Source organism: Palaemon carinicauda, chromosome 9, assembly GCF_036898095.1.
Source record: "Palaemon carinicauda isolate YSFRI2023 chromosome 9, ASM3689809v2, whole genome shotgun sequence".
In the NCBI taxonomy this organism is placed as follows: Eukaryota; Metazoa; Arthropoda; class Malacostraca; order Decapoda; family Palaemonidae; genus Palaemon; species Palaemon carinicauda.
The window spans coordinates 131038835-131061334 of NC_090733.1; the positions used below are offsets into that span (position 1 = coordinate 131038835).

Below are 22500 nucleotides of genomic sequence, written 5' to 3' on the forward strand. Positions count from 1 at the left end.
CAGGAGGTCCGGGTTCGATTCCCGGCATGGGAACATGGTTTTTCATGATATTGCTATCAAGTAAAGTAATAGAATAGTTGATAAAAGACTTGGATTGCTATTAGAGTCAATCCCATGTGGTCTAGTGGCCAGGATACCTGGCTTTCACCCAGGAGGTCCGGGTTCGATTCCCGGCATGGGAACATGGTTTTTCATGATATTGCTATCAAGTAAAGTAATAGAATAGTTTATAAAAGACTTGGATTGCTATTAGAGTCAATCCCATGTGGTCTAGTGGCCAGGATACCTGGCTTTCACCCAGGAGGTCCGGGTTCGATTCCCGGCATGGGAACATGGTTTTTCATGATATTGCTATCAAGTAAAGTAATAGAATAGTTGATAAAAGACTTGGATTGCTATTAGAGTCAATCCCATGTGGTCTAGTGGCCAGGATACCTGGCTTTCACCCAGGAGGTCCGGGTTCGATTCCCGGCATGGGAACATGGTTTTTCATGATATTGCTATCAAGTAAAGTAATAGAATAGTTGATAAAAGACTTGGATTGCTATTAGAGTCAATCCCATGTGGTCTAGTGGCCAGGATACCTGGCTTTCACCCAGGAGGTCCGGGTTCGATTCCCGGCATGGGAACATGGTTTTTCATGATATTGCTATCAAGTAAAGTAATAGAATAGTTGATAAAAGACTTGGATTGCTATTAGAGTCAATCCCATGTGGTCTAGTGGCCAGGATACCTGGCTTTCACCCAGGAGGTCCGGGTTCGATTCCCGGCATGGGAACATGGTTTTTCATGATATTGCTATCAAGTAAAGTAATAGAATAGTTGATAAAAGACTTGGATTGCTATTAGAGTCAATCCCATGTGGTCTAGTGGCCAGGATACCTGGCTTTCACCCAGGAGGTCCGGGTTCGATTCCCGGCATGGGAACATGGTTTTTCATGATATTGCTATCAAGTAAAGTAATAGAATAGTTGATAAAAGACTTCAATTGCTATTAGAATCAATCCCATGTGGTCTAGTGGCCAGGATACCTGGCTTTCACCCAGGAGGTCCGGGTTCGATTCCCGGCATGGGAACATGGTTTTTCATGATATTGCTATCAAGTAAAGTAATAGAATAGTTGATAAAAGACTTGGATTGCTATTAGAGTCAATCCCATGTGGTCTAGTGGCCAGGATACCTGGCTTTCACCCAGGAGGTCCGGGTTCGATTCCCGGCATGGGAACATGGTTTTTCATGATATTGCTATCAAGTAAAGTAATAGAATAGTTGATAAAAGACTGGAATTGCTATTAGAGTCAATCCCATGTGGTCTAGTGGCCAGGATACCTGGCTTTCACCCAGGAGGTCCGGGTTCGATTCCCGGCATGGGAACATGGTTTTTCATGATATTGCTATCAAGTAAAGTAATAGAATAGTTGATAAAAGACTTCAATTGCTATTAGAATCAATCCCATGTGGTCTAGTGGCCAGGATACCTGGCTTTCACCCAGGAGGTCCGGGTTCGATTCCCGGCATGGGAACATGGTTTTTCATGATATTGCTATCACGTAAAGTAATAGAATAGTTGATAAAAGACTTGGATTGCTATTAGAGTCAATCCCATGTGGTCTAATGGCCAGGATACCTGGCTTTCACCCTGGAGGTCCGGGTTCAATTCCCGTCATGGGAACATGGTTTTTCGTGATATTGCTATCAAGTAAAGTAATAGAATAGTTGATAAAAGACTTGGATTGCTATTAGAGTCAATCCCATGTGGTCTAGTGGCCAGGATACCTGGCTTTCACCCAGGAGGTCCGGGTTCGATTCCCGGCATGGGAACATGGTTTTTCGTGATATTGCTATCAAGTAAAATAATAGAATAGTTGATAAAAGACTGGAATTGCTATTAGAGTCAATCCCATGTGGTCTAGTGGCCAGGATACCTGGCTTTCACCCAGGAGGTCCGGGTTCGATTCCCGGCATGGGAACATGGTTTTTTCATGATATTGCTATCAAGTAAAGTATTAGAATAGTTGATAAAAGACTTGGATTGCTATTAGAGTCAATCCCATGTGGTCTAGTGGCCAGGATACCTGGCTTTCACCCAGGAGGTCCGGGTTCGATTCCCGGCATGGGAACATGGTTTTTCATGATATTGCTATCAAGTAAAGTATTAGAATAGTTGATAAAAGACTTCAATTGCTATTAGAGTCAATCCCATGTGGTCTAGTGGCTAGGATACCTGGCTTTCACCCAGGAGGTCCGGGTTCGATTCCCGGCATGGGAACATTGTTTTCATGATATTGCTATCAAGTAAAGTAATAGAATATTTGATAAAAGACTTGAATTGCTATTAGAGTCAATCCCATGTGGTCTAGTGGCCAGGATACCTGGCTTTCACCCAGGAGGTCCGGGTTCGATTCCCGGCATGGGAACATGGTTTTTCATGATATTGATATCAAGTAAAGTAATAGAATAGTTGATAAAAGACTTGAATTGCTATTAGAGTCAATCCCATGTGGTCTAGTGGCCAGGATACCTGGCTTTCACCCAGGAGGTCCGGGTTCGATTCCCGGCATGGGAACATGGTTTTTCATGATATTGCTATCAAGTAAAGTAATAGAATAATTGATAAAAGACTTGAATTACGATTAGAGTCAATCCCATGTGGTCTAGTGGCCAGGATACCTGGCTTTCACCCAGGAGGTCCGGGTTCGATTCCCGGCATGGGAACATTGTTTTCATGATATTGATATCAAGTAAAGTAATAGAATATTTGATAAAAGACTTGAATTGCTATTAGAGTCAATCCCATGTGGTCTAGTGGCCAGGATACCTGGCTTTCACCCAGGAGGTCCGGGTTCGATTCCCGGCATGGGAACATGGTTTTTCATGATATTGCTATCAAGTAAAGTAATAGAATAGTTGATAAAAGACTTGAATTGCTATTAGAGTCAATCCCATGTGGTCTAGTGGCCAGGATACCTGGCTTTCACCCAGGAGGTCCGGGTTCGATTCCCGGCATGGGAACATTGTTTTCATGATATTGATATCAAGTAAAGTAATAGAATATTTGATAAAAGACTTGAATTGCTATTAGAGTCAATCCCATGTGGTCTAGTGGCCAGGATACCTGGCTTTCACCCAGGAGGTCCGGGTTCGATTCCCGGCTGGGGACCTGGTTTTTCATGATATTGCTATCAAGTAAAGTAATAGAATAGTTGATAAAAGACTTGAATTGCTATTAGAGTCAATCCCATGTGGTCTAGTGGCCAGGATACCTGGCTTTCACCCAGGAGGTCCGGGTTCGATTCCCGGCATGGGAACATGGTTTTTCATGATATTGCTATCAAGTAAAGTAATAGAATATTTGATAAAAGACTTGAATTGCTATTAGAGTCAATCCCATGTGGTCTAGTGGCCAGGATACCTGGCTTTCACCCAGGAGGTCCGGGTTCGATTCCCGGCATGGGAACATGGTTTTTCATGATATTGATATCAAGTAAAGTAATAGAATAGTTGATAAAAGACTTGAATTGCTATTAGAGTCAATCCCATGTGGTCTAGTGGCCAGGATACCTGGCTTTCACCCAGGAGGTCCGGGTTCGATTCCCGGCATGGGAACATGGTTTTCCATGATATTGCTATCAAGTAAAGTAATAGAATAGTTGATAAGAGACTTGAACTACCATTAGAGTCAATCCCATGTGGTCTAGTGGCCAGGATACCTGGCTTTCACCCAGGAGGTCCGGGTTCGATTCCCGGCATGGGAACATGGTTTTCCATGATATTGCTATCAAGTAAAGTAATAGAATAGTTAATAAAAGACTTGAACTAATATTAGAGTCAATCCCATGTGGTCTAGTGGCCAGGATACCTGGCTTTCACCCAGGAGGTCCGGGTTCGATTCCCGGCATGGGAACATGGTTTTCCATGATATTGCTATCAAGTAAAGTAATAGAATAGTTGATAAGAGACTTGAACTACCATTAGAGTCAATCCCATGTGGTCTAGTGGCCAGGATACCTGGCTTTCACCCAGGAGGTCCGGGTTCGATTCCCGGCATGGGAACATGGTTTTCCATGATATTGCTATCAAGTAAAGTAATAGAATAGTTGATAAAAGACTTGAATTACCATTAAAGTCAATCCCATGTGGTCTAGTGGCCAGGATACCTGGCTTTCACCCAGGAGGTCCGGGTTCGATTCCCGGCATGGGAACAGGGTTTTCCATGATATTGCTATCAAGTAAAGTAATAGAATAGTTAATAAAAGACTTGAACTAATATTAGAGTCAATCCCATGTGGTCTAGTGGCCAGGATACCTGGCTTTCACCCAGGAGGTCCGGGTTCGATTCCCGGCATGGGAACATGGTTTTCCATGATATTGCTATCAAGTAAAGTAATAGAATAGTTAATAAAAGACTTGAACTAATATTAGAGTCAATCCCATGTGGTCTAGTGGCCAGGATACCTGGCTTTCACCCAGGAGGTCCGGGTTCGATTCCCGGCATGGGAACATGGTTTTCCATGATATTGCTATCAAGTAAAGTAATAGAATAGTTAATAAAAGACTTGAACTAATATTAGAGTCAATCCCATGTGGTCTAGTGGCCAGGATACCTGGCTTTCACCCAGGAGGTCCGGGTTCGATTCCCGGCATGGGAACATGGTTTTCCATGATATTGCTATCAAGTAATAGAATAGTTAATAAAAGACTTGAACTAATATTAGAGTCAATCCCATGTGGTCTAGTGGCCAGGATACCTGGCTTTCACCCAGGAGGTCCGGGTTCGATTCCCGGCATGGGAACATGGTTTTCCATGATATTGCTATCAAGTAAAGTAATAGAATAGTTAATAAAAGACTTGAACTAATATTAGAGTCAATCCCATGTGGTCTAGTGGCCAGGATACCTGGCTTTCACCCAGGAGGTCCGGGTTCGATTCCCGGCATGGGAACATGGTTTTCCATGATATTGCTATCAAGTAATAGAATAGTTAATAAAAGACTTGAACTAATATTAGAGTCAATCCCATGTGGTCTAGTGGCCAGGATACCTGGCTTTCACCCAGGAGGTCCGGGTTCGATTCCCGGCATGGGAACATGGTTTTCCATGATATTGCTATCAAGTAAAGTAATAGAATAGTTAATAAAAGACTTGAACTAATATTAGAGTCAATCCCATGTGGTCTAGTGGCCAGGATACCTGGCTTTCACCCAGGAGGTCCGGGTTCGATTCCCGGCATGGGAACATGGTTTTTCATGATATTGCTATCAAGTAAAGTAATAGAATAGTTGATAAAAGACTTGAATTACGATGAGAGTCAATCCCATGTGGTCTAGTGGCCAGGATACCTGGCTTTCACCCAGGAGGTCCGGGTTCGATTCCCGGCATGGGAACATGGTTTTTCATGACATTGATACCAAGTAAAGTAATAGAATAGTTGATAAAAGACTTGAACTACTATTAGAGTCAATACCATGTGGTCTAGTGGCCAGGATACCTGGCTTTCACCCAGGAGGTCCGGGTTCGATTCCCGGCATGGGAACATGGTTTTTCATGATATTGCTATCAAGTAAAGTAATAGAATAGTTGATAAAAGACTTAATTTACGATTAGAGTCAATCCCATGTGGTCTAGTGGCCAGGATACCTGGCTTTCACCCAGGAGGTCCGGGTTCGATTCCCGGCATGGGAACATGGTTTTTCATGATATTGCTATCAAGTAAAGTAATAGAATAGTTGATAAAAGACTTGAATTGCGATTAGAGTCAATCCCATGTGGTCTAGTGGCCAGGATACCTGGCTTTCACCCAGGAGGTCCGGGTTCGATTCCCGGCATGGGAACATGGTTTTTCATGATATTGCTATCAAGTAAAGTAATAGAATAGTTGATAAAAGACTTGAATTGCGATTAGAGTCAATCCCATGTGGTCTAGTGGCCAGGATACCTGGCTTTCACCCAGGAGGTCCGGGTTCGATTCCCGGCATGGGAACATGGTTTTTCATGATATTGCTATCAAGTAAAGTAATAGAATAGTTGATAAAAGACTTGAATTGCTATTAGAGTCAATCCCATGTGGTCTAGTGGCCAGGATACCTGGCTTTCACCCAGGAGGTCCGGGTTTGATTCCCGGCATGGGAACGTTGTTTTCCATGATATTGATATCAAGTAAAGTAAAAGAATAGGTGATAAAGACCTCAATTGCTATTAGAGTCAATCCCATGTGGTCTAGTGGCCAGGATACCTGGCTTTCACCCAGGAGGTCCGGGTTCGATTCCCGGCATGGGAACATGGATTTTCATGATATTGCTATCAAGTAAAGTAATAGAATAGTTGATGAAAGACTTGAATTGCTATTAGAGTCAATCCCATGTGGTCTAGTGGCCAGGATACCTGGCTTTCACCCAGGAGGTCCGGGTTCGATTCCCGGCATGGGAACATGGTTTTTCATGACATTGCTATCAAGTAAAGTAATAGAATAGTTGATGAAAGACTTGAATTGCTATTAGAGTCAATCCCATGTGGTCTAGTGGCCAGGATACCTGGCTTTCACCCAGGAGGTCCGGGTTCGATTCCCGGCATGGGAACATAGTTTTTCATGACATTGCTATCAAGTAAAGTAATAGAATAGTTGATGAAAGACTTGAATTGCTATTAGAGTCAATCCCATGTGGTCTAGTGGCCAGAATACCTGGCTTTCACCCAGGAGGTCCGGGTTCGATTCCCGGCATGGGAACATAGTTTTTCATGACATTGCTATCAAGTAAAGTAATAGAATAGTTGATGAAAGACTTGAATTGCTATTAGAGTCAATCCCATGTGGTCTAGTGGCCAGAATACCTGGCTTTCACCCAGGAGGTCCGGGTTCGATTCCCGGCATGGGAACATAGTTTTTCATGATATTTCCATCAAGTAAAGTAATAGAATAGTTGATAAAAGACTTGAACTACTATTAGAGTCAATACCATGTGGTCTAGTGGCCAGGATACCTGGCTTTCACCCAGGAGGTCCGGGTTCGATTCCCGGCATGGGAACATGGTTTTCCATGATATTGCTATCAAGTAAAGTAATAGAATAGTTGATAAAAGACTTGAACTACTATTAGAGTCAATCCCATGTGGTCTAGTGGCCAGGATACCTGGCTTTCACCCAGGAGGTCCGGGTTCGATTCCCGGCATGGGAACATGGTTTTTCATGATATTGCTATCAAGTAAAGTAATAGAATAGTTGATATAAGACTTGAATTGCTATTAGAGTCAATCCCATGTGGTCTAGTGGCCAGGATACCTGGCTTTCACCCAGGAGGTCCGGGTTCGATTCCCGGCATGGGAACATAGTTTTTCATGATATTGCTATCAAGTAAAGTAATAGAATAGTTGATAAAAGACTTGAATTGCTATTAGAGTCAATCCCATGTGGTCTAGTGGCCAGGATACCTGGCTTTCACCCAGGAGGTCCGGGTTCGATTCCCGGCATGGGAACATTGTTTTCATGATATTGCTATCAAGTAAAGTAATAGAATAGTTGATAAAAGACTTAAATTACGATTAGAGTCAATCCCATGTGGTCTAGTGGCTAGGATACCTGGCTTTCACCCAGGAGGTCCGGGTTCGATTCCCGGCATGGGAACATAGTTTTCCATGATATTGCTATCAAGTAAAGTAATAGAATAGTTGATAAAAGACTTGAGTTACGATTAGAGTCAATCCCATGTGGTCTAGTGGCTAGGATACCTGGCTTTCACCCAGGAGGTCCGGGTTCGATTCCCGGCATGGGAACATGGTTTTCCATGATATTGCTATCAAGTAAAGTAATAGAATAGTTGATAAAAGACTTGAACTACTATTAGAGTCAATCCCATGTGGTCTAGTGGCCAGGATACCTGGCTTTCACCCAGGAGGTCCGGGTTCGATTCCCGGCATGGGAACATGGTTTTTCATGATATTGATATCAAGTAAAGTAATAGAATAGTTGATAAAAGACTTGAATTGCTATTAGAGTCAATCCCATGTGGTCTAGTGGCCAGGATACCTGGCTTTCACCCAGGAGGTCCGGGTTCGATTCCCGGCATGGGAACATGATTTTTCATGATATTGCTATCAAGTAAAGTAATAGAATAGTTGATAAAAGACTTGAATTGCTATTAGAGTCAATCCCATGTGGTCTAGTGGCTAGGATACCTGGCTTTCACCCAGGAGGTCCGGGTTCGATTCCCGGCATGGGAACATTGTTTTCATGATATTGCTATCAAGTAAAGTAATAGAATATTTGATAAAAGACTTGAATTGCTATTAGAGTCAATCCCATGTGGTCTAGTGGCCAGGATACCTGGCTTTCACCCAGGAGGTCCGGGTTCGATTCCCGGCATGGGAACATGGTTTTTCATGATATTGATATCAAGTAAAGTAATAGAATAGTTGATAAAAGACTTGAATTGCTATTAGAGTCAATCCCATGTGGTCTAGTGGCCAGGATACCTGGCTTTCACCCAGGAGGTCCGGGTTCGATTCCCGGCATGGGAACATGGTTTTTCATGATATTGCTATCAAGTAAAGTAATAGAATAATTGATAAAAGACTTGAATTACGATTAGAGTCAATCCCATGTGGTCTAGTGGCCAGGATACCTGGCTTTCACCCAGGAGGTCCGGGTTCGATTCCCGGCATGGGAACATTGTTTTCATGATATTGATATCAAGTAAAGTAATAGAATATTTGATAAAAGACTTGAATTGCTATTAGAGTCAATCCCATGTGGTCTAGTGGCCAGGATACCTGGCTTTCACCCAGGAGGTCCGGGTTCGATTCCCGGCATGGGAACATGGTTTTTCATGATATTGCTATCAAGTAAAGTAATAGAATAGTTGATAAAAGACTTGAATTGCTATTAGAGTCAATCCCATGTGGTCTAGTGGCCAGGATACCTGGCTTTCACCCAGGAGGTCCGGGTTCGATTCCCGGCATGGGAACATTGTTTTCATGATATTGATATCAAGTAAAGTAATAGAATATTTGATAAAAGACTTGAATTGCTATTAGAGTCAATCCCATGTGGTCTAGTGGCCAGGATACCTGGCTTTCACCCAGGAGGTCCGGGTTCGATTCCCGGCATGGGAACATGGTTTTTCATGATATTGCTATCAAGTAAAGTAATAGAATAGTTGATAAAAGACTTGAATTGCTATTAGAGTCAATCCCATGTGGTCTAGTGGCCAGGATACCTGGCTTTCACCCAGGAGGTCCGGGTTCGATTCCCGGCATGGGAACATTGTTTTCATGATATTGATATCAAGTAAAGTAATAGAATATTTGATAAAAGACTTGAATTGCTATTAGAGTCAATCCCATGTGGTCTAGTGGCCAGGATACCTGGCTTTCACCCAGGAGGTCCGGGTTCGATTCCCGGCATGGGAACATGGTTTTTCATGATATTGCTATCAAGTAAAGTAATAGAATAGTTGATAAAAGACTTGAATTGCTATTAGAGTCAATCCCATGTGGTCTAGTGGCCAGGATACCTGGCTTTCACCCAGGAGGTCCGGGTTCGATTCCCGGCATGGGAACATGGTTTTTCATGATATTGCTATCAAGTAAAGTAATAGAATATTTGATAAAAGACTTGAATTGCTATTAGAGTCAATCCCATGTGGTCTAGTGGCCAGGATACCTGGCTTTCACCCAGGAGGTCCGGGTTCGATTCCCGGCATGGGAACATGGTTTTTCATGATATTGATATCAAGTAAAGTAATAGAATAGTTGATAAAAGACTTGAATTGCTATTAGAGTCAATCCCATGTGGTCTAGTGGCCAGGATACCTGGCTTTCACCCAGGAGGTCCGGGTTCGATTCCCGGCATGGGAACATGGTTTTCCATGATATTGCTATCAAGTAAAGTAATAGAATAGTTGATAAGAGACTTGAACTACCATTAGAGTCAATCCCATGTGGTCTAGTGGCCAGGATACCTGGCTTTCACCCAGGAGGTCCGGGTTCGATTCCCGGCATGGGAACATGGTTTTCCATGATATTGCTATCAAGTAAAGTAATAGAATAGTTAATAAAAGACTTGAACTAATATTAGAGTCAATCCCATGTGGTCTAGTGGCCAGGATACCTGGCTTTCACCCAGGAGGTCCGGGTTCGATTCCCGGCATGGGAACATGGTTTTCCATGATATTGCTATCAAGTAAAGTAATAGAATAGTTGATAAGAGACTTGAACTACCATTAGAGTCAATCCCATGTGGTCTAGTGGCCAGGATACCTGGCTTTCACCCAGGAGGTCCGGGTTCGATTCCCGGCATGGGAACATGGTTTTCCATGATATTGCTATCAAGTAAAGTAATAGAATAGTTGATAAAAGACTTGAATTACCATTAAAGTCAATCCCATGTGGTCTAGTGGCCAGGATACCTGGCTTTCACCCAGGAGGTCCGGGTTCGATTCCCGGCATGGGAACAGGGTTTTCCATGATATTGCTATCAAGTAAAGTAATAGAATAGTTAATAAAAGACTTGAACTAATATTAGAGTCAATCCCATGTGGTCTAGTGGCCAGGATACCTGGCTTTCACCCAGGAGGTCCGGGTTCGATTCCCGGCATGGGAACATGGTTTTCCATGATATTGCTATCAAGTAAAGTAATAGAATAGTTAATAAAAGACTTGAACTAATATTAGAGTCAATCCCATGTGGTCTAGTGGCCAGGATACCTGGCTTTCACCCAGGAGGTCCGGGTTCGATTCCCGGCATGGGAACATGGTTTTCCATGATATTGCTATCAAGTAAAGTAATAGAATAGTTAATAAAAGACTTGAACTAATATTAGAGTCAATCCCATGTGGTCTAGTGGCCAGGATACCTGGCTTTCACCCAGGAGGTCCGGGTTCGATTCCCGGCATGGGAACATGGTTTTCCATGATATTGCTATCAAGTAATAGAATAGTTAATAAAAGACTTGAACTAATATTAGAGTCAATCCCATGTGGTCTAGTGGCCAGGATACCTGGCTTTCACCCAGGAGGTCCGGGTTCGATTCCCGGCATGGGAACATGGTTTTCCATGATATTGCTATCAAGTAAAGTAATAGAATAGTTAATAAAAGACTTGAACTAATATTAGAGTCAATCCCATGTGGTCTAGTGGCCAGGATACCTGGCTTTCACCCAGGAGGTCCGGGTTCGATTCCCGGCATGGGAACATGGTTTTCCATGATATTGCTATCAAGTAATAGAATAGTTAATAGAAGACTTGAACTAATATTAGAGTCAATCCCATGTGGTCTAGTGGCCAGGATACCTGGCTTTCACCCAGGAGGTCCGGGTTCGATTCCCGGCATGGGAACATGGTTTTCCATGATATTGCTATCAAGTAAAGTAATAGAATAGTTAATAAAAGACTTGAACTAATATTAGAGTCAATCCCATGTGGTCTAGTGGCCAGGATACCTGGCTTTCACCCAGGAGGTCCGGGTTCGATTCCCGGCATGGGAACATGGTTTTTCATGATATTGCTATCAAGTAAAGTAATAGAATAGTTGATAAAAGACTTGAATTACGATGAGAGTCAATCCCATGTGGTCTAGTGGCCAGGATACCTGGCTTTCACCCAGGAGGTCCGGGTTCGATTCCCGGCATGGGAACATGGTTTTTCATGACATTGATACCAAGTAAAGTAATAGAATAGTTGATAAAAGACTTGAACTACTATTAGAGTCAATACCATGTGGTCTAGTGGCCAGGATACCTGGCTTTCACCCAGGAGGTCCGGGTTCGATTCCCGGCATGGGAACATGGTTTTTCATGATATTGCTATCAAGTAAAGTAATAGAATAGTTGATAAAAGACTTAATTTACGATTAGAGTCAATCCCATGTGGTCTAGTGGCCAGGATACCTGGCTTTCACCCAGGAGGTCCGGGTTCGATTCCCGGCATGGGAACATGGTTTTTCATGATATTGCTATCAAGTAAAGTAATAGAATAGTTGATAAAAGACTTGAATTGCGATTAGAGTCAATCCCATGTGGTCTAGTGGCCAGGATACCTGGCTTTCACCCAGGAGGTCCGGGTTCGATTCCCGGCATGGGAACATGGTTTTTCATGATATTGCTATCAAGTAAAGTAATAGAATAGTTGATAAAAGACTTGAATTGCTATTAGAGTCAATCCCATGTGGTCTAGTGGCCAGGATACCTGGCTTTCACCCAGGAGGTCCGGGTTTGATTCCCGGCATGGGAACGTTGTTTTCCATGATATTGATATCAAGTAAAGTAAAAGAATAGGTGATAAAGACCTCAATTGCTATTAGAGTCAATCCCATGTGGTCTAGTGGCCAGGATACCTGGCTTTCACCCAGGAGGTCCGGGTTCGATTCCCGGCATGGGAACATGGTTTTCCATGATATTGCTATCAAGTAAAGTAATAGAATAGTTGATAAAAGACTTGAATTACTATTAGAGTCAATCCCATGTGGTCTAGTGGCCAGGATACCTGGCTTTCACCCAGGAGGTCCGGGTTCGATTCCCGGCATGGGAACATGGTTTTTCATGATATTGCTATCAAGTAAAGTAATAAAATAGTTGATAAAAGACTTGAACTACTATTAGAGTCAATCCCATGTGGTCTAGTGGCCAGGATACCTGGCTTTCACCCAGGAGGTCCGGGTTCGATTCCCGGCATGGGAACATGGTTTTTGATGACATTGCTAGCAAGTAAAGTAATAGAATAGTTGATAAAAGACTTGAATTGCTATTAGAGTCAATCCCATGTGGTTTAGTGGCCAGGATACCTGGCTTTCACCCAGGAGGTCCGGGTTCGATTCCCGGCATGGGAACATGGTTTTTCATGATATTGCTATCAAGTAAAGTAATAAAATAGTTGATAAAAGACTTGAACTACTATTAGAGTCAATCCCATGTGGTCTAGTGGCCAGGATACCTGGCTTTCACCCAGGAGGTCCGGGTTCGATTCCCGGCATGGGAACATGGTTTTTGATGACATTGCTAGCAAGTAAAGTAATAGAATAGTTGATAAAAGACTTGAATTGCTATTAGAGTCAATCCCATGTGGTTTAGTGGCCAGGATACCTGGCTTTCACCCAGGAGGTCCGGGTTCGATTCCCAGTATGGGAACATGGTTTTCCATGATATTGATACCAAGTAAAGTAATAGACTATGTGATAAAAGACTTGAATTACAATTATAGCTAGTCCTCTATTGTCTAGTGGCCAGGATACCTGGTTTTCCAGTCCGGGTTTGATTCCCGACATGGGAACATTTTTTTCCACGATACTGATATCAAGTAAAGTAATATACTCTGTGATAAAAGATATGAATTCTCATTATAGTAAGTACCATGTGGCATAGTAGGTAGGATACATGGTTTTTACCCAGGAGGTTGTTGTTGGTATCTGACATAGCAAGATGGACCATGATAATAGATAAAGAATGAAACTGGATGCTAAAGACATGATTTCATGTTAGTAAGCCCTGTTTGGTGTAGGAGCCAGCATACTACTTAGCCCTCACTCAAGAATCCGGGTTTCATATCCGTTATGGGAAGATGGTTTTCCAAGACAATATTATGAAATGGAATAATTGGCCTTGAATCCAATAATTTCATTACTCCTCTTTCCATAACCATTTGATTTTGTACATTCAGATAACTGTCTTTTATGTAGAGAGTCTGGATTTCATTCACGGAATAAGATGTATCATAAGAATAAATGTTTAAGATAGTCTTTTGTTTTATGACGACCAAGACATTAATATTAAATGAATAAGGGACTAGGTAATAAATGTTGAATGTTTATATAATAAGGGACTAGGTAATAAATGTTAGATGTTTATATGTAATTTTTTTTTTAGTTGGTCCTTGTTTGATCCATAGCACTTGAAAATTGCATTAATATGTTATTAAATTAATTGGACCATGTTGTTTCATAATTGTAGGTTTAGATTTATTTCATATTACGTAGTTTACTTTTGTTTTAGCGTCTCTTAGTTTTACAGAAATTGAAGCATTTTTCAGATATTGTTATCTATTGATATGTAGTGTTTGTAGTTAAATTGGAATATTTAGAATATACAATAATAGCGTACAAAGTAATTTTTCCTATGTATATTTGGAAAATTATTTCATAAGAATAAGAGTGGAATCGAGTGAGTGTTTACAGATCATGGACAATTATATGCCATGTCGCAGAGAATGTAAAACTTTCTAGGAATCTTAAAAGAGACGCAGGCTCTTAACAAAATAGGAACTGTCTTATCGCTCTTGTATCCAAATCTCAGAAACTTGTAAAAAATTTCCTACCTAAACATAAATAGATTGGTCCAGTTTGAACTCCATTTTAAGGCCCCTACGCACGATCAATTTTTTCGTCAATTAATTTATATCAATTTATTGACGACAATGAAATTGAGGAAATCACTGTGCCTACACACGGTCAATGATTTTACTTCAATTTTCAGTTTGATTCATAACTTCGAGATGAAAGCATCTGTGGCTCTAGGAATAGTGCTTGCTCTGGACACTCCAAAGCGATCAATTTTATTGAAGACCCATCAATAAATATCAAAGGATCTTTGATCTCTCAATGAATTGATTCAATGAAATTGTTTCAATTAGATTGATAGCAATGTCCGTTACACACGGTCAATTTCTCCATCAATTCATTGACGTCAATAAATTGATATCAATTAATTGACGAATAAATTGATCGTGTGTAGGGGCCTTTATAGGCCTCGATTTCCAGGCTTAAAGCACTGCTGTAACCATCCAGTAGAATCCCAAAGACGGACGGTAAAATCATGTTTTACGATGGGCACTGATCTTGCCCCTAGAGGTCCAATGAGGATCATTAACCCGTTTGTATGTCCTCTTAAAACACTTCGCAGCCTCCAAATATATTTAGGTGAAACCTAGCAATTTCCACCTTGCAATATAGGGCGTCTTTTCTTTGTTGTTTAACGATTTCGTAAACAAGAATATGTTCAATAGACCCCGTTAGTTGATTGCTCTTGACCAGAATTAAAGATAATAAAGATATCGATTTGCCACATATGAATATATTGAATTTGAAGGAGCCTATGTTAAGATATGGTACAATTAAAAGAAATTATTGGAATGGTAAGGTGCAATCATTCTCTTGCCCCATTTGCTAGTTAGTAAAGGTCATCAATAGTTCTGAAGCTAATCCGGAGATATTTCTGTTAATAGCGAGCCATGTAATGGCTGAATGATGATCGTTATTTATTAAATTTTACTTTCATGGATATTTTTTTTAAGGTGAATTCTCATAAAAATTAACTCCTGAACCATAGTTAAGATTATTTACGATAAAATTAATAAGTCGGTTTATGGGAACTGTGATTTACTCTTTTTTTTTTTTTTTTAATCCTTAAAACTTGAAATATATTTGTCTCTGTGGTCTTTAGAAGTAACACTTGTAACAAGTGAAGCATATATTTTACCATTAACCTAGAAATTGACATTCTCTAAGTTTATTATAAGAACATACACTTAGCAACTTTTATTCTAAATATTTCCCTGATAATCCCCTAATTCCACGTTGACCTATTAAATTGTGGACTAAGTAGTTAGGGAAGTATAAAAGACTTCAGACCAGCAGTTTCATTCTAGAAGTCTTGCTGAGAACCAGAAGGCTAATGAAGATAAAACAGAATTAAAAAGATGTATCATTCAGAACTACATTGAATTATTTATATTACACTGGCAATTCTATTAGCCAAATGGTATGGATCACAAGCTTTCCTATTTCCACGTAACAGTCAAAATTTCTTAAATATATAAATTTTTCATTGTATATAAGAATTGTTATCTCATTTTAGGATTGCCCTGCTGATAATCATCAGTTATTAGATGAAATAGGTTTTGGCAAAAGACGAAATAAATAGCGCAGTAGTGATAACCTATTTTTTTCTTCAAATCTCCATAAAGTAGTGCAAAGTACGTTAACCCTTTCACCCACAAAGGACGTACCGGTACGTTCTTGCAAAACACTGTTAATTACATGTTTTTAGATATTTTTGATAATTGTATGAGAAACGTCAGGCATTTTCCAAGAGAATGAGACCAACCTGACCTCTCTAGGACAAAAATTAAGGTTGTTAGAGCAATTTAAAAAGAAATATATAGCAAAATGTGCTCGAAATTTAACCTTATGGTGGGGGTAAAAGGGTTAATCTATACAAAAGTTTAAAGGTCATCCATGAGCGTCAGAGGAAATAGACCATTGAACTGCCCCACAATGATATTTAGAGGCACAACATATGCATGTATGATCAGATCCGTATCCCCGTTTCCACTCAGGATTGGACCAGGCAATGACTGCTGATTACTCGGCATGTGCACATAGGGCCCATCCTAAATCCCCCTTACTTAGCTCACAAGAACGTTAAAGTTGTGTTCCCTAATGAAGGTTATTGAGTGATAAGCTTGGCTTGAACAAATATAAGGGCAATGTGCGTAAGGGGATTTAGCGTATTTGTTTAGTTGTTTGAGGTGACTTAAGCTTGAAAGTTTTACTGCACAGCGGGTTAACCCACTATTTAACATTTGAATTATGAATGTTGTGGGAAACAGTTTAATGTTAAATAATATTAATGGTCATTCAGTAAAAGACATTCATACTAATGTAATGGACTCCCCCTACAATTTAGAATTTATGAAACAAGAAGCATTTCTTTATATAAAGAATGAATTTCTCTCTCTCTCTCTCTCTCTCTCTCTCTCTCTCTCTCTCTCTCTCTCTCTCTCTCTCTCTCTCTCTCTCTCTCTATTCTTAATGGCAGACCTGTTGACTTAAAGTCTCCAAATTCCACTTGATTCCTGACCCTATCCACTTCTTTTTCTTTGCAAGTCCTTTTGCATTCCCTCCTTATAATGCTCTCTCTCTCTCTCTCTCTCTCTCTCTCTCTCTCTCTCTCTCTCTCTCTCTCTCTCTCTCTCATCACATTTACCCAACCCGTCTTCTCTCCCACATCTCTCCCTATCAGGTGTCTTTTATTTTCCCTATCATCTTCTATCAAGAGAATCATCACTAAGTCCCATCAGTAGACGGCATTTTTTTTTTCTTTATTGAGGTCTTTTTCCCATGCACTTTAGTCCTTGGACGACTGATTGGCTGTAAAATCACACAGAAAAGTTCTTTTAATTTTTTAAACTTCTAATATATATGTATATATATATATATATATATATATATATATATATATATATATATATATATATATATATATATATCTATGTGTGTGTGTATATGTATATATATATATTGTATATATATATATATATATATATATATATATATATATATATATATATCTGTGTTTTTTCTTGGTACCGGAGTGAAAGTTTCATTGATTTTTATATTTTGAAATAACGGATTTTTCGAACATTCTTGCTTGTATGGCTGTATTCATAAAACTATTAAATAATGCAGACAAATCGAGATTGAGTTGTTATTCGCCCGCAAAAATTTATGTTTATAAAAGGAGTTTTATTTTCTGGGAAATTATTAAAAAGTAAAGCTTAATCGTAAAACAAAATACTGAAAAAAAATATTAAAAATCAACGGCCTTGAGGTTGAGTTGGATCTTTACCCAAGGAACTGTTTATTATTCTTAATGTTATAATAATTATTGGTCCTACTAATGAGTTTTTTGCTTTGACTATTGTTTCTGCAATCTGTGTATGTATATGACCATCATCTAAAATTAAATATAGATTTTTATGTTTACGTTTTTGATTCGTAGTAGTAGTAGAATTTTGTATTGTTACGTTTACATAACGTGACCTGCGTTTATGTGTCATAAGCCAAATTGAGACGTAGTGCCATTAAGGAATGATCAAGGCCGGCATCTGGTTGCAAACGGAAGAACAAAAATATATAGATAAATAAAGTTATATAAATCTCCATCATCTCTGAGCCCTTAATGGTACTAGACTGTAATCCCGGCATTAGTCCCAGTCTCTCCCCCAACCCAGTCCAAGGTAAATCAATTTCTTATGATGAGTGTTTGATCTATTTTTTCATTCTCTTGACCCTCTTGCCTCTCCAGTGGGTCCTCGTTAATTCCCAACATCAAACACATTAGTTGGAGGGACAAAAAGGGGAGACTTAGTTAACTATCTGATCCTCCTTTCTTTTCAAGTCAATGATTTAATTGTGTATTCTTCCTTCGGTCCTCCAAAGTGCTCTTCCCTGACATTCTCCCCTTTGGTTGACTCAAATCCCCTTTCACCAGTTCTCCCCATCCCCAATGGGGACTCATAGTATAGAGAGGAAGTGTGAGTCATTTAATAGTTTCTCAAGGATGAAAACCTTATTCAGAGAAACTAAGTTGATAAAGGTTCTCATGTAATTACTACATTTTTTTGGTATCTTCTCCGCTTTTCCAAAAGAGGTTATGCTATGCTCCTAAATTTTCGTCCACAAAGGTCAAGCGATCACAAAGGAGAATTTTTATCCCGGGAGACAGTTTCAAACTTAATAAGCAAAGGAAAAAGGAGGGCAGGAAGAAAAAGTGGTGTTTACAGAGCTTCGGGGCAGGATCTCCGAAACTCTATTATGTTCCAGGTATGATTTTATTTGGGAATATTTTGCGAAGGTTAAGCAGTGCTCTTCTCTCTCTCTCTCTCTCTCTCTCTCTCTCTCTCTCTCTCTCTCTCTCTCTCTCTAGCAAAGTATCTATCTAACCTCTCCACTCATCTCCCCAGCCTACACCTCCCCCATCCCTATCATCATTCCCCTACCTTTATTTCTCCCTATGGCAATAGATCAACATCATCTCCTCTCTCTCTCCCCTCCCCTTCCAAATCCCCTGTCCCATCTCTCCCCATCCATAAAGGTTCCCCCATCCTATATATCTCCTGCGTCCCTGTCTCATCTCACCGCCCGGCTGACTTCCGTTTGATCCGAAGCGGAAAGTATTAAAACATTCGCCGTTTATTACTTCATTTGCAATGCAGACCCGACTTGTTCCTCCTCACCAATATCCTGCTCTGGGGGGAGATTGAATGAGAGAGAGAGAGAGAGAGAGAGAGAGAGAGAGAGAGAGAGAGAGAGAGATTTTGTATTATTATTATAATTCTTCTTCTTCTTCTTATTATTATTATTATTATTATTATTATTATTATCTAAGCTACAACCCTAGTTGGAAAAGCCGGATGCTATAACCAAGGGCTCCAGCATGGAAAAATAGCCCAGTGAGAAAAGGAAACGAAGAAATACATAAACTACAAGAGATATAATGAACAATTAATATCAAACCTTTTAAGAACAGTAAAAACATTAAAAGAAGTCTCTTATATATAAAACATAAAAACTTAAAAAAAAGATTAAGAGAAATACGAGGAAAACGGCTAAAGAAATAATTTGAAGGTAAATATAAAACATATGCTGGAAAGCAAAATAATGTGTATTAAGAGACTCATAGGGAAAGGTATGGTTGCTAATTACTACGGCCAAAGAAAAAAACGAAATATCAGGTGCAGAAATATTAGGTAAGATGAAAGGAAACCAAGAACCTGAAAGAGAAGAGGAAGAGAGAGAGATTATTTTTCTGTTAGGTAAAGATGATGAAAACTTTAAGAGGTGATGTGATGATGAAATTATTGAGGAAACTTATAAAGATCCATTTAAAATCATCTTTGAAAAAACATATGTCCCTTGAAGCATAGTGCTGAATTTATTGAATTGAGTATATATTAAATACAAGCAAAAAAAAAAAAAAAAAAAACGAATGGTAAAAATTGGCAAAGAACATTGAAGGAAATGAGGAAGATGCTAAGAAAAGATGGAAATGAAGAAGATGCTGAGAAAAGATGGAAATGAGGAAGATGCTGAGAAAAGATGGAAATGAGGAAGATGCTGAGAAAAGATGGAAATGAGGAAGATGCTGAGAAAAGATGGAAATGAAGAAGATGCTGAGAGAAGATATATCTTGTGACGAGGCTGATGCAACAAGAAGATTGCATCATTAAAGAAAGAGATCATAAGGAATAATCCCTGTCAGGAGCAAGAGAATTGCATGTCTGCTTAGTACAGATCAGAAGATTACGTTCACGATAATGATGAGAGTAATGATAGCAAAAGATGCAGCATCAATAAATGGGAACGTGTTGCATGAGAATCACATTTTTAGATTTATTCCAGAAGCAGGTCTTGTGAAAGATGTTCAGTTTTTGTAATGACGTCTTTGCTTGTATGGTTTTAATTAAATATTCTTTTATTCTTTATTTTGATAAACTTAATTAGATATTCTTTTGTTCTTTATTTTAATAAACTTAATTAGATATTCTTTTATTCTTTATTTTAATAAACGATATCGGCGTCAATGACCTTCGATGTTTGGATGCCAGAAAACCTAAAATCAATCAAGCAATCAATTGTGCGATGCAAAGAAATCTTTTTTTTTTTTTTATCGCATGCAAGATGGAGATAGGACGGAGACTTGAAGATTATTTTATTGTTTGGAAAGTTTGTATATTACTCCTTTTTTTATATATATATAATAGTTTTATCTTTCTTCTGATACACGTCAAATGTATCGAAAGTCAGTTGTTTATCACAGAAGGAAATATATTTCTTTCGTTATTTTTGGGAATTTAAAAAAGAATTTCCGATCCGTATTTGGGAATATTTTGCGAAGGTTAAGCAGTGCTCTTCTCTCTCTCTCTCTCTCTCTCTCTCTCTCTCTCTCTCTCTCTCTCTCTCTCTCTCGTTATTTTTGGGAATTTAAAAAAGATTTCCGATCAGTATTGATTGGAAACGGTTTGTTCGTTCTTTTTAGATTGCCTTGCCGTATGCAAGACACGGGCTCTTGCTTTGGCAGTCTGTTAAAAGGACACGGTGACATTAAATTTTTTTTAGACGAGTTGATTTTTTCTTGATTTTGACGATGATCCATTTAAGTTAAAAAACGATTTTGATTGTGATGTAAGTAGACTAAAAGATAGGTTTAGCAGCGAGGCAATTCAAGCTTGAATTTTATGAGTTATGCGGTTAGATTAAAGAAATATATTAGAGATAACGAAATGAGATTTTGACATTGATCCAAGCATATTCAAATGTGAATTTGGCCGCCGTCCAAGTAAACTTAAACATCACCTTGACGGTTTTGCACCTATAGAAATTCCATTTTGAATCTGATGCACGCCGATTATAGAATTATAGGTTGCTGATAATTACATTTTATTTAAATACGGTATTTATCCCAGTAGTTTAAAACTGTATTTTGTTGGCGATGTAAATAGATTGAAGTAGGATTTTAAGTAGATGCAGAAAGATTAAAACTGTTTTTTTTATTCATGTAAGTAGATTACAACTTGCATTTCAAGACATTGCAAGAAGATTAAAGGCTATCTTCGGTGATGCTACTTAATATAAACAGGATTTGAGCGGTGATTCAAGTGGAAGCAGAAATTTGGTCGTAGATTGAAAGATACAAAATAGATCCAATCAATGATTGTCATAAATAATCCAAAATAGTTTAGTTAAAGATTCAAAATCGAATTTTATAGACGACTCAAAATATTTTGTTGGTAATAAAAAAATTGCAGATTCAATTTTGTCGATAATCCAAATAAAACATGAATAAATTTTTGTCTCCATAGGCATAAGTATTCATACACCATTTTCATCTGTGAATCTAATCATTCCATACACTGATTCACGAAATATTTCAATAAGATCCCAATTCAGTCACCATTGTGGTGACCTATTTGGTAACGTCCCTGACCTGGCTGGTGATCGCCAGACTGGGGTCCCAATTAAACTCGTTTGTTCCTTTAGTGTCTGCAACCTCCCCATCCTTGTAGGCTAAGGTTGGCTGGTTTTAGGGGGCCTATAGGTCTACCTGGTGAGTCATCAGCAACCATTGTCTGGCCCTCCCTGGTCCTAGTTGGGATGAAGAACGGGCATGGGCGCTGATCATAAGTACAGTATATATGGTTAGTCTCCAGGGCATTGTCCTGTTTGCTAAGGGGCCAATGTCACTGTCCCTTGCCTCTGTTATTCATGGGCGGCCTTTAAACCTTTACATCAAATTATAGCGGATTCATTGGTTGAAATCCAGAACCTGACAGGATTCTAAACCTTTAATGGGAAAGAGATCGGCTTACTTAAGGATACACGCTATCCACGCTTTTAAAGTTTTAGTCATTTTCATATGTGTTGTTTCTTTCTTATTCCAGGTGAACCATTTATTCATTTGACATTCAAGTGCACTTTACTTAGAATCACTAGGGGAAATGGGTAAATAAAAAGGAAAACTACAAGCTGGTAAATATGTGCCCATAGTTATCAGTAAACATCGACAAATGTAGCAAGGATTTTGATATCGAGAATTTTTACTACTACTACTACTACTACTACTAAGAGAGAGAGAGAGAGAGAGAGAGAGAGAGAGAGAGAGAGAGAGAGAGAGAGAGAGAGAGAGAGAGAGAGAGAGAGAGAGCGATAAACGCGTTAGCCTGCATTTTAGACGAAAA

The 22500-nt window shown here is 39.4% G+C and overlaps 1 long non-coding RNA gene and 44 other non-coding genes across 45 annotated transcripts in view; all 45 read left to right on the top strand.

Annotated features, from left to right (window-relative positions):
* LOC137646874 (uncharacterized) overlaps positions 1-22500 on the top strand; it is a 304363-nt gene that overhangs the window by 196508 nt on the left and 85355 nt on the right. The gene's annotated exons all lie outside the window — the stretch shown is intronic.
* On the top strand, positions 5313-5384 carry TRNAE-UUC (transfer RNA glutamic acid (anticodon UUC)). The gene has a single exon. It is a non-coding gene; the product is annotated as a tRNA-Glu (tRNA).
* TRNAE-UUC (transfer RNA glutamic acid (anticodon UUC)) lies at positions 5611-5682 on the top strand. The gene has a single exon. It is a non-coding gene; the product is annotated as a tRNA-Glu (tRNA).
* Positions 5760-5831, top strand: TRNAE-UUC (transfer RNA glutamic acid (anticodon UUC)). Its single transcript has one exon. It is a non-coding gene; the product is annotated as a tRNA-Glu (tRNA).
* On the top strand, positions 5909-5980 carry TRNAE-UUC (transfer RNA glutamic acid (anticodon UUC)). The gene has a single exon. It is a non-coding gene; the product is annotated as a tRNA-Glu (tRNA).
* TRNAE-UUC (transfer RNA glutamic acid (anticodon UUC)) lies at positions 6206-6277 on the top strand. Its single transcript has one exon. It is a non-coding gene; the product is annotated as a tRNA-Glu (tRNA).
* Positions 6355-6426, top strand: TRNAE-UUC (transfer RNA glutamic acid (anticodon UUC)). The gene has a single exon. It is a non-coding gene; the product is annotated as a tRNA-Glu (tRNA).
* On the top strand, positions 6504-6575 carry TRNAE-UUC (transfer RNA glutamic acid (anticodon UUC)). Its single transcript has one exon. It is a non-coding gene; the product is annotated as a tRNA-Glu (tRNA).
* On the top strand, positions 7100-7171 carry TRNAE-UUC (transfer RNA glutamic acid (anticodon UUC)). The gene has a single exon. It is a non-coding gene; the product is annotated as a tRNA-Glu (tRNA).
* TRNAE-UUC (transfer RNA glutamic acid (anticodon UUC)) lies at positions 7249-7320 on the top strand. The gene has a single exon. It is a non-coding gene; the product is annotated as a tRNA-Glu (tRNA).
* Positions 7398-7469, top strand: TRNAE-UUC (transfer RNA glutamic acid (anticodon UUC)). Its single transcript has one exon. It is a non-coding gene; the product is annotated as a tRNA-Glu (tRNA).
* TRNAE-UUC (transfer RNA glutamic acid (anticodon UUC)) lies at positions 7546-7617 on the top strand. Its single transcript has one exon. It is a non-coding gene; the product is annotated as a tRNA-Glu (tRNA).
* On the top strand, positions 7695-7766 carry TRNAE-UUC (transfer RNA glutamic acid (anticodon UUC)). The gene has a single exon. It is a non-coding gene; the product is annotated as a tRNA-Glu (tRNA).
* TRNAE-UUC (transfer RNA glutamic acid (anticodon UUC)) lies at positions 7844-7915 on the top strand. Its single transcript has one exon. It is a non-coding gene; the product is annotated as a tRNA-Glu (tRNA).
* TRNAE-UUC (transfer RNA glutamic acid (anticodon UUC)) lies at positions 7993-8064 on the top strand. Its single transcript has one exon. It is a non-coding gene; the product is annotated as a tRNA-Glu (tRNA).
* TRNAE-UUC (transfer RNA glutamic acid (anticodon UUC)) lies at positions 8142-8213 on the top strand. Its single transcript has one exon. It is a non-coding gene; the product is annotated as a tRNA-Glu (tRNA).
* TRNAE-UUC (transfer RNA glutamic acid (anticodon UUC)) lies at positions 8290-8361 on the top strand. The gene has a single exon. It is a non-coding gene; the product is annotated as a tRNA-Glu (tRNA).
* Positions 8439-8510, top strand: TRNAE-UUC (transfer RNA glutamic acid (anticodon UUC)). The gene has a single exon. It is a non-coding gene; the product is annotated as a tRNA-Glu (tRNA).
* TRNAE-UUC (transfer RNA glutamic acid (anticodon UUC)) lies at positions 8588-8659 on the top strand. Its single transcript has one exon. It is a non-coding gene; the product is annotated as a tRNA-Glu (tRNA).
* Positions 8736-8807, top strand: TRNAE-UUC (transfer RNA glutamic acid (anticodon UUC)). Its single transcript has one exon. It is a non-coding gene; the product is annotated as a tRNA-Glu (tRNA).
* TRNAE-UUC (transfer RNA glutamic acid (anticodon UUC)) lies at positions 8885-8956 on the top strand. The gene has a single exon. It is a non-coding gene; the product is annotated as a tRNA-Glu (tRNA).
* On the top strand, positions 9033-9104 carry TRNAE-UUC (transfer RNA glutamic acid (anticodon UUC)). The gene has a single exon. It is a non-coding gene; the product is annotated as a tRNA-Glu (tRNA).
* TRNAE-UUC (transfer RNA glutamic acid (anticodon UUC)) lies at positions 9182-9253 on the top strand. The gene has a single exon. It is a non-coding gene; the product is annotated as a tRNA-Glu (tRNA).
* On the top strand, positions 9330-9401 carry TRNAE-UUC (transfer RNA glutamic acid (anticodon UUC)). The gene has a single exon. It is a non-coding gene; the product is annotated as a tRNA-Glu (tRNA).
* TRNAE-UUC (transfer RNA glutamic acid (anticodon UUC)) lies at positions 9479-9550 on the top strand. Its single transcript has one exon. It is a non-coding gene; the product is annotated as a tRNA-Glu (tRNA).
* On the top strand, positions 9628-9699 carry TRNAE-UUC (transfer RNA glutamic acid (anticodon UUC)). The gene has a single exon. It is a non-coding gene; the product is annotated as a tRNA-Glu (tRNA).
* TRNAE-UUC (transfer RNA glutamic acid (anticodon UUC)) lies at positions 9777-9848 on the top strand. The gene has a single exon. It is a non-coding gene; the product is annotated as a tRNA-Glu (tRNA).
* TRNAE-UUC (transfer RNA glutamic acid (anticodon UUC)) lies at positions 9926-9997 on the top strand. The gene has a single exon. It is a non-coding gene; the product is annotated as a tRNA-Glu (tRNA).
* TRNAE-UUC (transfer RNA glutamic acid (anticodon UUC)) lies at positions 10075-10146 on the top strand. Its single transcript has one exon. It is a non-coding gene; the product is annotated as a tRNA-Glu (tRNA).
* Positions 10224-10295, top strand: TRNAE-UUC (transfer RNA glutamic acid (anticodon UUC)). Its single transcript has one exon. It is a non-coding gene; the product is annotated as a tRNA-Glu (tRNA).
* On the top strand, positions 10373-10444 carry TRNAE-UUC (transfer RNA glutamic acid (anticodon UUC)). The gene has a single exon. It is a non-coding gene; the product is annotated as a tRNA-Glu (tRNA).
* On the top strand, positions 10522-10593 carry TRNAE-UUC (transfer RNA glutamic acid (anticodon UUC)). Its single transcript has one exon. It is a non-coding gene; the product is annotated as a tRNA-Glu (tRNA).
* On the top strand, positions 10671-10742 carry TRNAE-UUC (transfer RNA glutamic acid (anticodon UUC)). The gene has a single exon. It is a non-coding gene; the product is annotated as a tRNA-Glu (tRNA).
* TRNAE-UUC (transfer RNA glutamic acid (anticodon UUC)) lies at positions 10820-10891 on the top strand. Its single transcript has one exon. It is a non-coding gene; the product is annotated as a tRNA-Glu (tRNA).
* TRNAE-UUC (transfer RNA glutamic acid (anticodon UUC)) lies at positions 10964-11035 on the top strand. Its single transcript has one exon. It is a non-coding gene; the product is annotated as a tRNA-Glu (tRNA).
* On the top strand, positions 11113-11184 carry TRNAE-UUC (transfer RNA glutamic acid (anticodon UUC)). Its single transcript has one exon. It is a non-coding gene; the product is annotated as a tRNA-Glu (tRNA).
* TRNAE-UUC (transfer RNA glutamic acid (anticodon UUC)) lies at positions 11257-11328 on the top strand. The gene has a single exon. It is a non-coding gene; the product is annotated as a tRNA-Glu (tRNA).
* TRNAE-UUC (transfer RNA glutamic acid (anticodon UUC)) lies at positions 11406-11477 on the top strand. Its single transcript has one exon. It is a non-coding gene; the product is annotated as a tRNA-Glu (tRNA).
* TRNAE-UUC (transfer RNA glutamic acid (anticodon UUC)) lies at positions 11555-11626 on the top strand. The gene has a single exon. It is a non-coding gene; the product is annotated as a tRNA-Glu (tRNA).
* TRNAE-UUC (transfer RNA glutamic acid (anticodon UUC)) lies at positions 11853-11924 on the top strand. Its single transcript has one exon. It is a non-coding gene; the product is annotated as a tRNA-Glu (tRNA).
* TRNAE-UUC (transfer RNA glutamic acid (anticodon UUC)) lies at positions 12002-12073 on the top strand. The gene has a single exon. It is a non-coding gene; the product is annotated as a tRNA-Glu (tRNA).
* Positions 12299-12370, top strand: TRNAE-UUC (transfer RNA glutamic acid (anticodon UUC)). The gene has a single exon. It is a non-coding gene; the product is annotated as a tRNA-Glu (tRNA).
* Positions 12448-12519, top strand: TRNAE-UUC (transfer RNA glutamic acid (anticodon UUC)). Its single transcript has one exon. It is a non-coding gene; the product is annotated as a tRNA-Glu (tRNA).
* Positions 12597-12668, top strand: TRNAE-UUC (transfer RNA glutamic acid (anticodon UUC)). Its single transcript has one exon. It is a non-coding gene; the product is annotated as a tRNA-Glu (tRNA).
* On the top strand, positions 12895-12966 carry TRNAE-UUC (transfer RNA glutamic acid (anticodon UUC)). The gene has a single exon. It is a non-coding gene; the product is annotated as a tRNA-Glu (tRNA).